This window comes from Aulonocara sp. 'chitande type north' Nkhata Bay, linkage group LG2, assembly GCF_057382095.1.
Source record: "Aulonocara sp. 'chitande type north' Nkhata Bay isolate Kocher_YH1m ecotype deep benthic linkage group LG2, A_spYH_male_GT1.1, whole genome shotgun sequence".
NCBI lineage: Eukaryota > Metazoa > Chordata > Actinopteri > Cichliformes > Cichlidae > Aulonocara > Aulonocara sp. 'chitande type north' Nkhata Bay.
Genome location: NC_141345.1, coordinates 2,800,812 through 2,812,622, shown reverse-complemented (window position 1 = coordinate 2,812,622; position 11,811 = coordinate 2,800,812).

Here is an 11,811-nt window from a genome sequence, read left to right as displayed (position 1 = left end):
GAACAGGACCCAAACACAGGACTTCCTGGTTAGAGGCAGTGAATTTATTTACAGTGAGAAGTGAAGGGTAAAAAATAAACAGTTCAAAAAAGTCGTGGCTCAGTTTGTGGTTACTCAATCTGCAATCTGGGGTTCGGGCCACTCCACCACAGCCTTAATCTCGGCCATCTCCGCCCGGAGCTGCTCCTGTTCTACAATGAAACCAACAAATGTGGAACTTGCATTTCTCACCTTTTACAAACAGAGGTTTCTCTAGTAGCCACTGAAGAACAAGGCAAACAGGATTCTCATGACCGGACAGGGTCTTCGGAAACATCAGAAAGTTGCCAAGGTAAACAAAAACAAAGTGATTCATGAAGTCCCTCAAAATGTCGTTCACCGGAGCCTGGAAAACCTCCGCAACCAGATGGTAAGCAACCAGATGGTAAGCAACCAGATGGTAAGCAACCAGATGGTACGCGTTGCAAAGCTCAAGTTTGGTGAAAATGGTGTCCCCTGCAGTAACTCCAAGGCTGAGGACAACAGGGCAGAGGGTACTTATTTTTAACTGTGATTTTGTTTAGTAAGCGGAAGTCGATACAAGTATATACAAAGTGTCTGTACACTTTCTTTTCCACAAAGAGTGAAAAGAACAGTGAGACTTGAAAAGCAAACTGTTCCAAAGTCGTGACTCTGTTCGTGGTTACTCCTGACTCCTGTGCAGTGCTCTTGGTCAGTGGTATGTGGTGAAATCCCACACACAATATTTACAGGTGTGCTCTGCTCCCGCCAAACTTTCTTTCCCAGGTTCCTAACAAAACAAGATGTGACGATTAGATTAACGTTTCTCCAGGACGAGGGATAAAGACACCTCAGAGCCGGGGCTGTGCTGACGATGTCACTCCAGCGTCAACTGAAGTCCAGCCACTCTGTTAGACTGCTGACGAGGATCATCAGCTGCAGCTCGTGAATCTTGATTGGTGGAAGATATGGCTGGCTTCAGCGAGGGAACTCCTTAGGCCTGGTGTTGCCTGTAAACCAGCACACAGGCCACACACACTCACACACACATACCCACATAGAAGGAAGCAGGGGACTGGGAGAGAACATAACAAAAATAGATCGACCGGCGAGGACTGACGTACCATGACAGTATTTATCTGAGGACAGATAATAAAGACATGCGGTCGTGTTTGTGTCTGCACACCAAGACTACTTGTAATTCTGCAGAGATTCCCATAAAAATCAAACAAAAAAAACCCCTTTGGTATTTTTAAATCGTTGAACTCATGCCAAACAGATAATACCACTTAGCTGAAAGGAGGAGGAAGAAGAGGAAGGTAAAAGGAGCAGGGAAATGTATGAGGAGAATAATTACAGCAGCAATACATTAGGTTGTCTTCGAATATCTTTCTAGCTTCTCAATTTTTTTTAAATATTACATTTTCATTTTGAAGAGATAGTTTGATATTTATGCAAAGACATAAATTGGCTTTCTTGTTGTGAGTTATGTAATATAATCAAATTAAAGCCACAGGGAAACAGATGGTGTGTTTGTAAATGAAGGTACCAACTAAATTCACCTATCAACACTTGGATAGCTCACTAATTAACATACGTTTCATTTGATGAAGCTGCACAAAAGCTGAAATTGAAAGGGGGATTATTTTTTAGGGGTTGAGCACATTGACTTTCTTGGGTCTTGCAGTCGAGAGGATGTTTCCTTTGGACAGAGCCTGGCCACATGTGTCCCTCCGGTCTGTCTTTAGGACAAACTAAAATATGTTCAGGATACATGAATAAAAGATGGATGCAGCATCTGTTTCTGGAAGTGCCTTAACCCTGTATTGTTTTGAATCGACATCAAAGGTAACGTCTGTGGTTTCAGTAAAAAATCAGACTGTAAGAAGATGAAGTAAACTTCATGACCACAGAAAATGCCATCGTAATGGGTTTACATTGTGAATTTGTCACTGGAGGCCGGTACATGGATGTGGATCCAAATACAGACACCAAGTGGAACACCGATAAGATTTAAACAAGCTTTGTTGTGAACACAGATTAGAAATGGCAAGATGAGGGCACATAGTGGGGAGTCTCTATCGGGGAGGCACTGGAACAGCGAGAGCTAGGTCAGGTTATGAGAGTGAGGAGTTAATGCAGGGAGGAGAGAGGAATACTGATTCTGCAGGCTTGCAGGCGGAGGTTGTGAGGCTCTGAGGAGGGCAGCCGAGTGAGCATTCGAGAGGTGAGTGAGTGACTCTTGTTCCAACCTTGTTTTCCTCATAATACAGAAGAGATGACAGGCAGGGGGACAAGCAGGTAAAAGCAGTTTTAATTCCAGTGAGTGGGTTGCAGAGAGGTGTGGAGAATCTTGCCAAGGAGACCAGGTTATTGAGCTGCAGGGGAGTAAAGCAGTGATATCACGAAGAAACTGGAGGCACAAGGAAATCAAGGTAAGTACAGAGCATGAACACGAAAACAAGTAGCAATGAAAACCACCACGAGTTAGCTGACAAACTGGTGGAGAATAGAAGACTGCGCTGGTCTTAAATACAGCCTTTCTGATTGTCGCCAATGGATGAGAGGTGAGTAGGGCAATTGAGGGAACAGGGCTCCGCCCAGAAGGCGGTCAGAGGTAGACACAGGAAGGCAGTGGAAGCCAGACGCTCCCTCTGATCCTGACAGAATTACTGTTTTCTGCCTTAATTAGAAAGAAAGTTTTTACTGCTCAGTATACCATTAATGCTTCCATAGAAAGTAAGGACATGCCTTTTGGAAGGACTTGCCAGAAGAAAGCCTCTTCTGTCTAAAATAAATATGGCAAAGTTGCATCTGGATAAACAACAAGACCTCTAGAACAATGTCTGTTGGATAAACAAGGCCAAAGTGGAGATGTTTGAATGTTTGATGAAAACCAGACGAAGCAATAACATTTCATACCAAGGAGAGAGGAGTTTGGCTTGTTTTGCAGCCACATTACTTCAGCACCTTGCATTCACTGAGTTGACCATGAACAGATCTGTATACCAAAGTATTCAAATCTGAGGTCATCTTTCCAGCAGCTAAAGCTTGCCTAGAAGTAGGACATTAAACAGGAAAATGATCCCAAGCATACTCATAAATCTGCAACAGAGGGTGTTAAAATGACCCAGTCATTGGGTCACACATTGGTTTGTATATGTGCAATTTGCTAATAATTTAGCACTGAAATGTAGGCAAACCCATTAATAATGGCATGACTGTCATTTCTACCAGCTGTGCAGCAGGTTCAAGTGCATGCTATTCAAGATGAGGAAGGCTGATATATTTTTTTCAACAGGCTGTCAGTGTGAAAGTAATGTATTCATTTGATAGAGTGAAAGGTTTCTTTACATTGTCTTTTTAAACATTTTTTATCACCTCGGGTTGTCAACAAATCCAATTCTGTTATTTTTGCATAGTTTAACACACAGACAAGCACACACATTGGACTGTTTATCAGAAACATACTGCTGTAAACCAAACCGTTATTGACTCACTGAATGAGAAACTAAAATCGTGTGTTTCTTGGCCATCCAACAATTACCACACCTTTGGAAGGATTGTCATTGTCATGTTGACAGAAGGACTCTGGCATTCATGAGATATGGGGGTAGTCAGTACACAACGCAATAACATAGTGCTTCACTGCCCACTGTTACTGATTGTTTAACAAGCCAATGCCATGATTTACTGACACTATAACTACCTGATGTGAATATATTTTTGAGATGCAACACCTCTATGGTGCTCTGGGATCCATTAGCTTTGAACATGACTTCAAAACCTGACAGACATTCAGAGCACAGTGTGCTGGAATAAGAAAAAGCCTATGATATAACACTGGGTAATGTAAAGGGATCACAGAGTGTCTCTTAGGCTGGAACATCAGAGAATATGAAAGCAAAGGTTCCTGTGATTTTAATGAATAGCTAGCTGCTCCAAGGTTACAAAGCTGTGCTTGATGAGTCGAAGGTATACGGTTTAATAGGGCAACACAGCTGTGTAGTGATCAGCACTGTTGCATTTGTGTAGCCTGTGATCCTGAACTTGATGAGCACTTAGATGGAGGTTTACCTAATGCAGTAATAAAGTTAGTACTACACCTTATCAGCTGGGACCTCATTTCACCATCAGAACTGCCTTAATTCTTCACAGCATGCATTTGACAGGGTGATGGGAACATTCCTCAGAGATGTTGCTCCATGTTGAAATGATAGTATCACACTGTTCCTGCAGATATGTTGGCTGCACATCCATGATATGAATCTCCCATTCCACCACATTCAGTGGGTGGTCTATTGGATTGAGATCTTGTGACTCTTGAGGCCATTTCAGTACAATGAACTCATTGTGATGTTCAGGAAAACAGAAGTTTTGAGCTTTTGTCAGGGGCCGAGCTGGCTGTACCAAAATTCGGGACTCAAATGCAGACTCGCTTTACTTTGTACAAGAACTTCATTGAGAAAAAAGGATTAGAAGCACCAGGGGTTCACTAGGGGTCAGAAGAGCAGGGTTACTTTGATTCCTGGGCGGAGTATACTGAAAACAGGAAAATAAGCTTAGTGCTGAAAAAAATCAAGATAACAACAACATCAGGGAGTCACTTTACCACTGGAAGGTAGCAGACCATCTGGTGACAAGTGGAGGCGCTTAATTGCATCTTGATGGAGCACAGGTGTGTTTGGCAAGAGCTGGATGCTGGCTCTGCCCCAAAGAGAGGAGAACCCAGCTCAATCTGGACTCAGAGGCAGGTAAAAACACACTCCAAACATCACAACGACCCAGACTATGACAGCTTTGTAATCCTGCTGAAGGCACCCATCAGAAGATGCATAAACTCTGGCGATAAATTGGCTTACATGGTCAGCAAAACAGAATTAGGCAAACTCAGCTGATATGGTGCAAAGTGTTCCAAGAAAATTTCCCCTACACCATTAAACCAACCTGAACGCCAAATACTGATGCCACCAAAGACTGTGGCAGAAAATCGTCTGTCAGGCAACATCTTCTATTCTGCAATTTTGGTGAACCTGTGTAAATTATAGCCTCAGTTTCTAGTTCTCAGTTGACAGGGATGGCAGCTGGTGTGGTCTTCTGCTGCTGTAGCCTGTCTGCTTCAAAGCTTAATGCGTTGTGCATTCAGAGATGCTCTTCTACAAATCTTGATTGTAATGAGTAGTTATTTAATTTATTGTTGCCTTCCTATCAACTCAAAACAACATCAATGTCTGACCTCTGACATCAACAAGGCAATATCACCCACAGAGCTGCTGCTCCCTGGATAATTCTCAGTAAACGATGGTTTCTGGTTGTGAGGGCAAATCCCAGCAGATCAGCAATTTCTTTGGCAGGCTAGTCTTGAACATGTCTGCATGCCTACGTTTACTGAGATGGGTGATATTTAGGTTTGACATTTACTACAGGTTTAACAAATGAAAAGTGGCTGGTCAGTATATATATTATTGGCTTTCTTGGCTGTTTAGTGTGATCTTGCTTTATGTTGATATTTTCTGTTTTCGCTTGTGCGTCAAAATAGCCAAACAAACTCTGTTTTTGAAGGTGCTATATGAATAAATGTATTATTATAATTCATGCACAACATTTAATGTGTACACAAATACATCCAATGTGTAGATATTTCAGTGAAAGACACTCATGTAAACCTGCCGACAGTGTAGGAGGGAAGTTGAAAATATTTGTTTTGTGAGTCAGTCTTGTTCTCATCATGGCTAAAGCAACAAGCAGTTTCTCTGCTAAAAAAATAAATGAAACTAAAGCCAATAAACATGGATTGCATGAATGCTGCTTATGTGCTACTTCAACATTAAGAGATGTATTCTAAAACACTTCTTCAGCTGAGAATCAGAGAGGAGAAACACACAGTTTTCTTGCTAGCAAGGGCAGCCACCAGAGCGCTCGCACAAGAGTGAGGCTCAGAGACTCGCAACTCTGAGACTGCCCTGGTCTTTATTTATACTTTAGTGGGCGTTTGTTCCTTACATTGGAATGTGGAGGTGTACATGTATGTGTGTGTGTGTGTGTGTCAGAGTGTGACCCCATAACCGACTTCCCTTAACCTGCTGGTCTGGGTGTGAACACCAGAGCACTCTGGAATGCACGCAAAGCTTTTGCAGACTATTAAGGATCGCACATCCTATCACTACCATATATAAACTTATATTATTAAAAGATTATACTGACTACTAAGTACAATTTTCTATTGACAGTATTTTTTAAATCCATTGTGAAAAACGAGTCTTTCCGACTCTATTACAATTAAATGTCACACTCAAAGCATCTTGTCTAGTATTTTTAGATCGTGTGACCCAGAAATTAGGTTGGACGTCTTATTATCTGATCCAGTGAAGAGCCATGAAAACCGTCTGATTATAATCAGTGTAAAAGCCTGAGTTGGTATTCAAGGATGTTTGTGAGGGTTTTTCAATCAAATTACACACCACTCAGTGTAGCTCTTGTTTAACATCCCATACTGACAAAAAACACAAAAACCGAATCTTTCATTGTAATATGAGGAAGACAGAGGACGATATGTATTTATTGCATTTAATATTATGACATAAGCTCGACTGACTTTGACAATGACGTGACAGAGATCAGCCTGAAGGGCTTGAGCAGCTCCACATTAGTGTTTCTGGGTCATTTTTGTAGAGACTTTTGCCCACAGTGAAACATTACCACAAATTCCTGCCCTGCCCTCTATTTCCTGCAGCAAAGCTGTATCACATTTAACATCTGGCAATGTCAAGAATGAGCAAACACTTAATTTGCTACTGGGGAAAGATCTTAAGCAACCCCTCTTTTTCGTTTATATTTTGCTTCCACGGAGCCAGACTTTCTTGTTATTTTTTGGTGGTTTTGATTATTAAAAATTTTACTTGGAACATTAGCTGTTTTTTTTTTACTCTCATTCTCAGTGCAGTCCTTGTACCTGACCACTTTTAGACTGATGTTTTTGTTGTGTTTCTTTTTGCTACAGACTGGTAATTTGTCCCTTGCTCTTTGGCATCTGGCAGCTGTTGTTTTTTTATTTTTTTTGCCATTTTGTTTTTGTATGTTAAGCCACTCAATACTAACCTATGAATCATTCAGGAATAACTAGTGCAACATGTAACAGACAATGTAGCAAAGAACTGATTTTAAATAGTACTTTTAGACACTTTTGTTACTAGAAGCCTGTTGAAAAATAAATAGTTTGTTCCCATTTCTTCAGCTGAATCTATGAAAAATGACAAGAATAACCCAGTTTGACAGACATGAAATCACTGTTTTATACTAACAAGGTTATTCCTAATGTCATGAACGGCAAGGTGAGGACTCAAGACTAGACAAGGCTATAATATATATATCTATATATATATATAGATATATATATATAGATAATACTGAAAAACAAAAATGTTTTATTTTGACTGATTTAAAGTCCAAAAGAAAACCAAAATCCACATGTAGCATTTTCAGTGGAAGAAATACTTCATCACTCATCCAAGTGACTTCTTCAGTTTCAGCTGACTTCAGCTGCACCACTGACAAACAACGGGCTGTGAGGTCAATTTTTAACTTTTACATAACTGTCATGACCATTGATCAGGACTCCAAAATAAAACAGGAAGTAACTAAACAAAGACAAAGGCAAAGGCTAGTCAAAACTAAAATTCAAATTGTGACCAATAAAGAAATCAAGAAGTGGACATAAATCCTAATAATAAAAGAAAAAGATATCAGAAGACCAAAAAACTCAGAAACAAGGACGACGACATCCAAAGACTATTAGCTGAAAACCTGGCATATCTCTGCATGTTGCGCAGTGCATCCTTAAAAAATCTGAGGAAACTGGACAAGTGGAGGACAGAAAGAAGACGTCACAGGCTTAAAATACTATCTACAGCAGATGAACACTTTCTGAAATCACGGTTGTCTCAGGACTGCACTGTATGGACTAAAGGAGAGTGACAAGTTTGAAAGGACTTTTCTTCTATTACATCATGAATTTATAAACATGTAAAGTTCTGAATTTTCATAAGTAACAAATGAAAACAGGAAAACAGGAACGTTAAAAATGACATTTTTATGAGCTGTAAATGAAGCCCTGTTTGAATATGACCCTAGTTCTCTTACTGGTTGAGGTAAATTAAAGTAATATAGAGCTGGGCTGTGGCTTGGCAAAAAATCTGCTAATAGTTGAATCTGGTACTGCCAAGTAAGCCACAAAAGTCTCGGGTTCTTTAGTTTTGTAACTATACACTTTTTAATGATGACTTCAATGTAGCCTCTATCCTGTTTTGACCTTGGTCCAAAGTATCCTCCATTACAGAAGTAAATTGAGCTAAAGCTGTTTGGCTGTCATCTGTCACTGTGCATTGTAATAGCAATCTGCTTATGGGTCAATAAAACCTAGTATTGCCCATAAAGCTTGTTTAGCTTGCATAATATCTTGATAACACAGGGAAAACACAGAGAGGTGGATGAACAAGCAGTAAAAATGGTTATGCAACTTTTATTCGAACCCTGTAAACTGTTGATGGGCAGTGTGCTGTGTCCAGAGACCCTCAGCAGTCCTTCAGGACATTTCTGCTGAAAAATGAGATAGTGCCCTACATGAGTGACAGGATGCCTCCTGGATGCCTTTCTGGTCAGGTAATTTGGGGAATCTCCAACCTGGATGAGAACCACAGTGCCACCCAGAAAACCCCAAAATGGGCACAGGCAGAAGATATTTCTGCACTTCTGATGCCTCTATGACCCCAGGAATAAATGAATGTGTCAGTGTATGGATGGAGTCATTTCTGCTATTTGTTTAAATAATAGAAAATAGGAAAAAACAAGATCATCTTAGATGTTTTTGAGGATGACCCATATCCATAATATTTTGTCCATCACTGCAGATGTTTTCTAAAACATGCTTAACTATTCTGGCAGAACAAACAGAACAATTATTGCCATGTGTTGTTAAATGATTCCAGGCCCACTAAAGAGAAGTTTTCTTTGATCATCTGCATTTGGTATCTGGGGCAAAGTGATGACTTTTTGAATGTTATCTGCAGAGATTACTCTTTGATATCATTAAGATACAGCGCTTGTTGAAGCTGACGCCCTGGCAGTTTGTTTCTCTTGTACACTTAATATGCACAGTGAATTAGTCTTTGTTGCCTGTTAACTATGTGCTGTTTGCATTCATATTAACTGTAAAAGACTTTTGCATTAACTGTACATGGATTTCTTTTAGGGGAACATTTTTCTTCTAGCTCTGCTCTGCATAGTGGGTTGCTGTCATTCTCAGAGCATATGACCTCTCTCCATCATACTACACATTTGCAGCATGCATTAAAATAATGCCATCAATTCAGTGTGTGACAGCTGCAGTGTTAATAAGTTCATCCTCTGCACCATTTTTTTGAATGTCAGTGAAAGTATCGAGTACACAACATCTGTCTGCACTCTATAAATCCAAAATCCCCCAGGGGAAGTTTTACTTTGTCACATCTTAATCTTTTCTGAGCTGAGGATGACGCATGCTTAAAAGGCGTGATGTAGTCAGAGTGTACAGACACCTTATTTCAAATGAAATTACACAAATGCCAATTTAATCCTCAGCAACTGAGATGCAAAGACTGTGGAAAAATAAATTGACACGTATCCTAAGTTGCCGATTGTTGCCAAGTTGCCAACTCCTCAATTTTGGCTGCAGTGGCTACAGGTCTGTTCTTGGTGTTTAGATACATTTAAGATATCAATTTGAAAATCCTATGTCACCTCATTCTAGCGTTATCGTGTTCTCACAGTTGGGTGTCCACACCGCCCATCCAGCTGTTCTCCTGTCCACCTGGCTGGGTGACGACAATACTCCATGAGGAAATCTGTAATCCTGTGAGGTCTTATTAATATATTAATATATTAATATACATACTTAAAGACACACACACACACACACACACACACACACACACACACACACACACACACACACACACACACACACACACACACACACACACACACATATATATATATAATATGCTTTTGCCATCACTGTGACTCACAGAACTTACACCAGAGAAATTCATATAACCTTTTCTTTTCCTCCTTCAGTGCCCTACATTTATAAATAATTAAATAGGTTTCTTTGTGGAGACATCCGTGGACATATGTGTTGCCAAGTGATAAAACAAACATCTCTCCAACTCTTTTTATAACACGGTAGTTAACAAAATATATATGTACATTAAAAAAAACTAGAAATTAATGTTCATACCACTGTGATAGCTTGTGATAGGTATTGGCTGATAGCTCATTTTGAATAATGCTCCACTTCTACCTAATTGTGTGTAATATGGGATGAAAAGCAAAGAATATTTGCTTTTATCACTGCTTTTGAAATCACAATTTTCACAATATCACAATTTTCTTAAACAAATACCGACAGATAGTGTTTGTAATGTTTCTAAACCTTTTTTTTTCTATTTGCCAGGTGGTGCTGTTTTAGCCTTTTCCGACAGGGGGTGCTGCAGCACTCGCAGTACCCCTTGTTCTCACGGCCTTGGTGTTGACCGAGAATATTGACACAAGCTCTGTTAGCAGTACACTCAAATGAGCATTTGGGGGCATAAGTGCTTCATGTTGTTTCTTGATGTTTCTGCAAACTCGAACAAACCTTCTTCCAGGCTGTGAAGTTTTAATGTGTGTGTTTTTGTTGAAATGCACACTAATATATTTGCACTGTCAGAAAAAGACAAACGACTTGTTTTCACTGATGCCTACAAAAACCGAATCTTTGGAATTACAGCGTCAAAAATTTATTTTAAATGGGAAAAGGTGTTTTTGTTCAGAGATTTAAAGGCACCCAAAGGCATTATATTTTGTTTTTTTGTTGGCTGATTGGACATCTGCTCAGATCGCTGCATTTTAGTGTTCAAGTTTTAGCAGAAAGCCAACAAAAATGTTGGTGGAAAACAGAAGAAACACCACTTCAAAGAAAGATCTTGGGAACTGTGATTCTGTAGTAGAAGGCATAGGAAGAAATGAAAGCTGCAAAGTTGTAAGTTGTAAATTTAGTACAGTATCATAACAAAAATATAAAGTGATTACAGACTTTGCTTTGTAACACGTTATACCCGCCATAGCAGCAGTAGACTGAAGTAAAAAACCAAACAAACAACCTTATATGGAGCATATATAGTAGCATGAGAGCTGATCTTTTAGCTTACAGACATGCACTTTCATAGACGCCATCTAATGTAATGAGAGTGGGGTAGGTCTGACTGTGAAACCACACACTCATTGGCTATGACCAAAACTTAGTGAATGGATGATACAAAGTGAGTAAATGAGCCTATACCTTCATCACAAAAGTGTTTAGAGAGCTCAAGTCACAGAGAGCTGTTTTCCCACCAAATTTAATAGTACTGCAACCACAGGTATCGCCCTTTGGTGGCGACTGCAGATTTAAGCAACTTACCTATGTGCATAGCACCTAGCGCTGTAACGCCACACCCCATTCAAATGCAGATTCTCTGTCTGTAGCCGCTAAACACTTTGGACTCACAATAAGCACCAAGAAGACTGAAGTCTTCAGCCTGCAAAGGAATGAACAGCAAACATGCCTGAAATAAAGACTGACAGCAAAGACCTTAATAATGTTGACTTCACCTATCTTGGTGGAAGTCTTTTGGCTTCCGAAAGTCTTAATATCGAGGTATCCAAATGCATCGCTAAAGCAAGCGTAGCAGACTCTAAAAGAGAGTATGGAGCGATAGGGGATTGAACCTGGAGATGAAGTGCACAGTATACAGA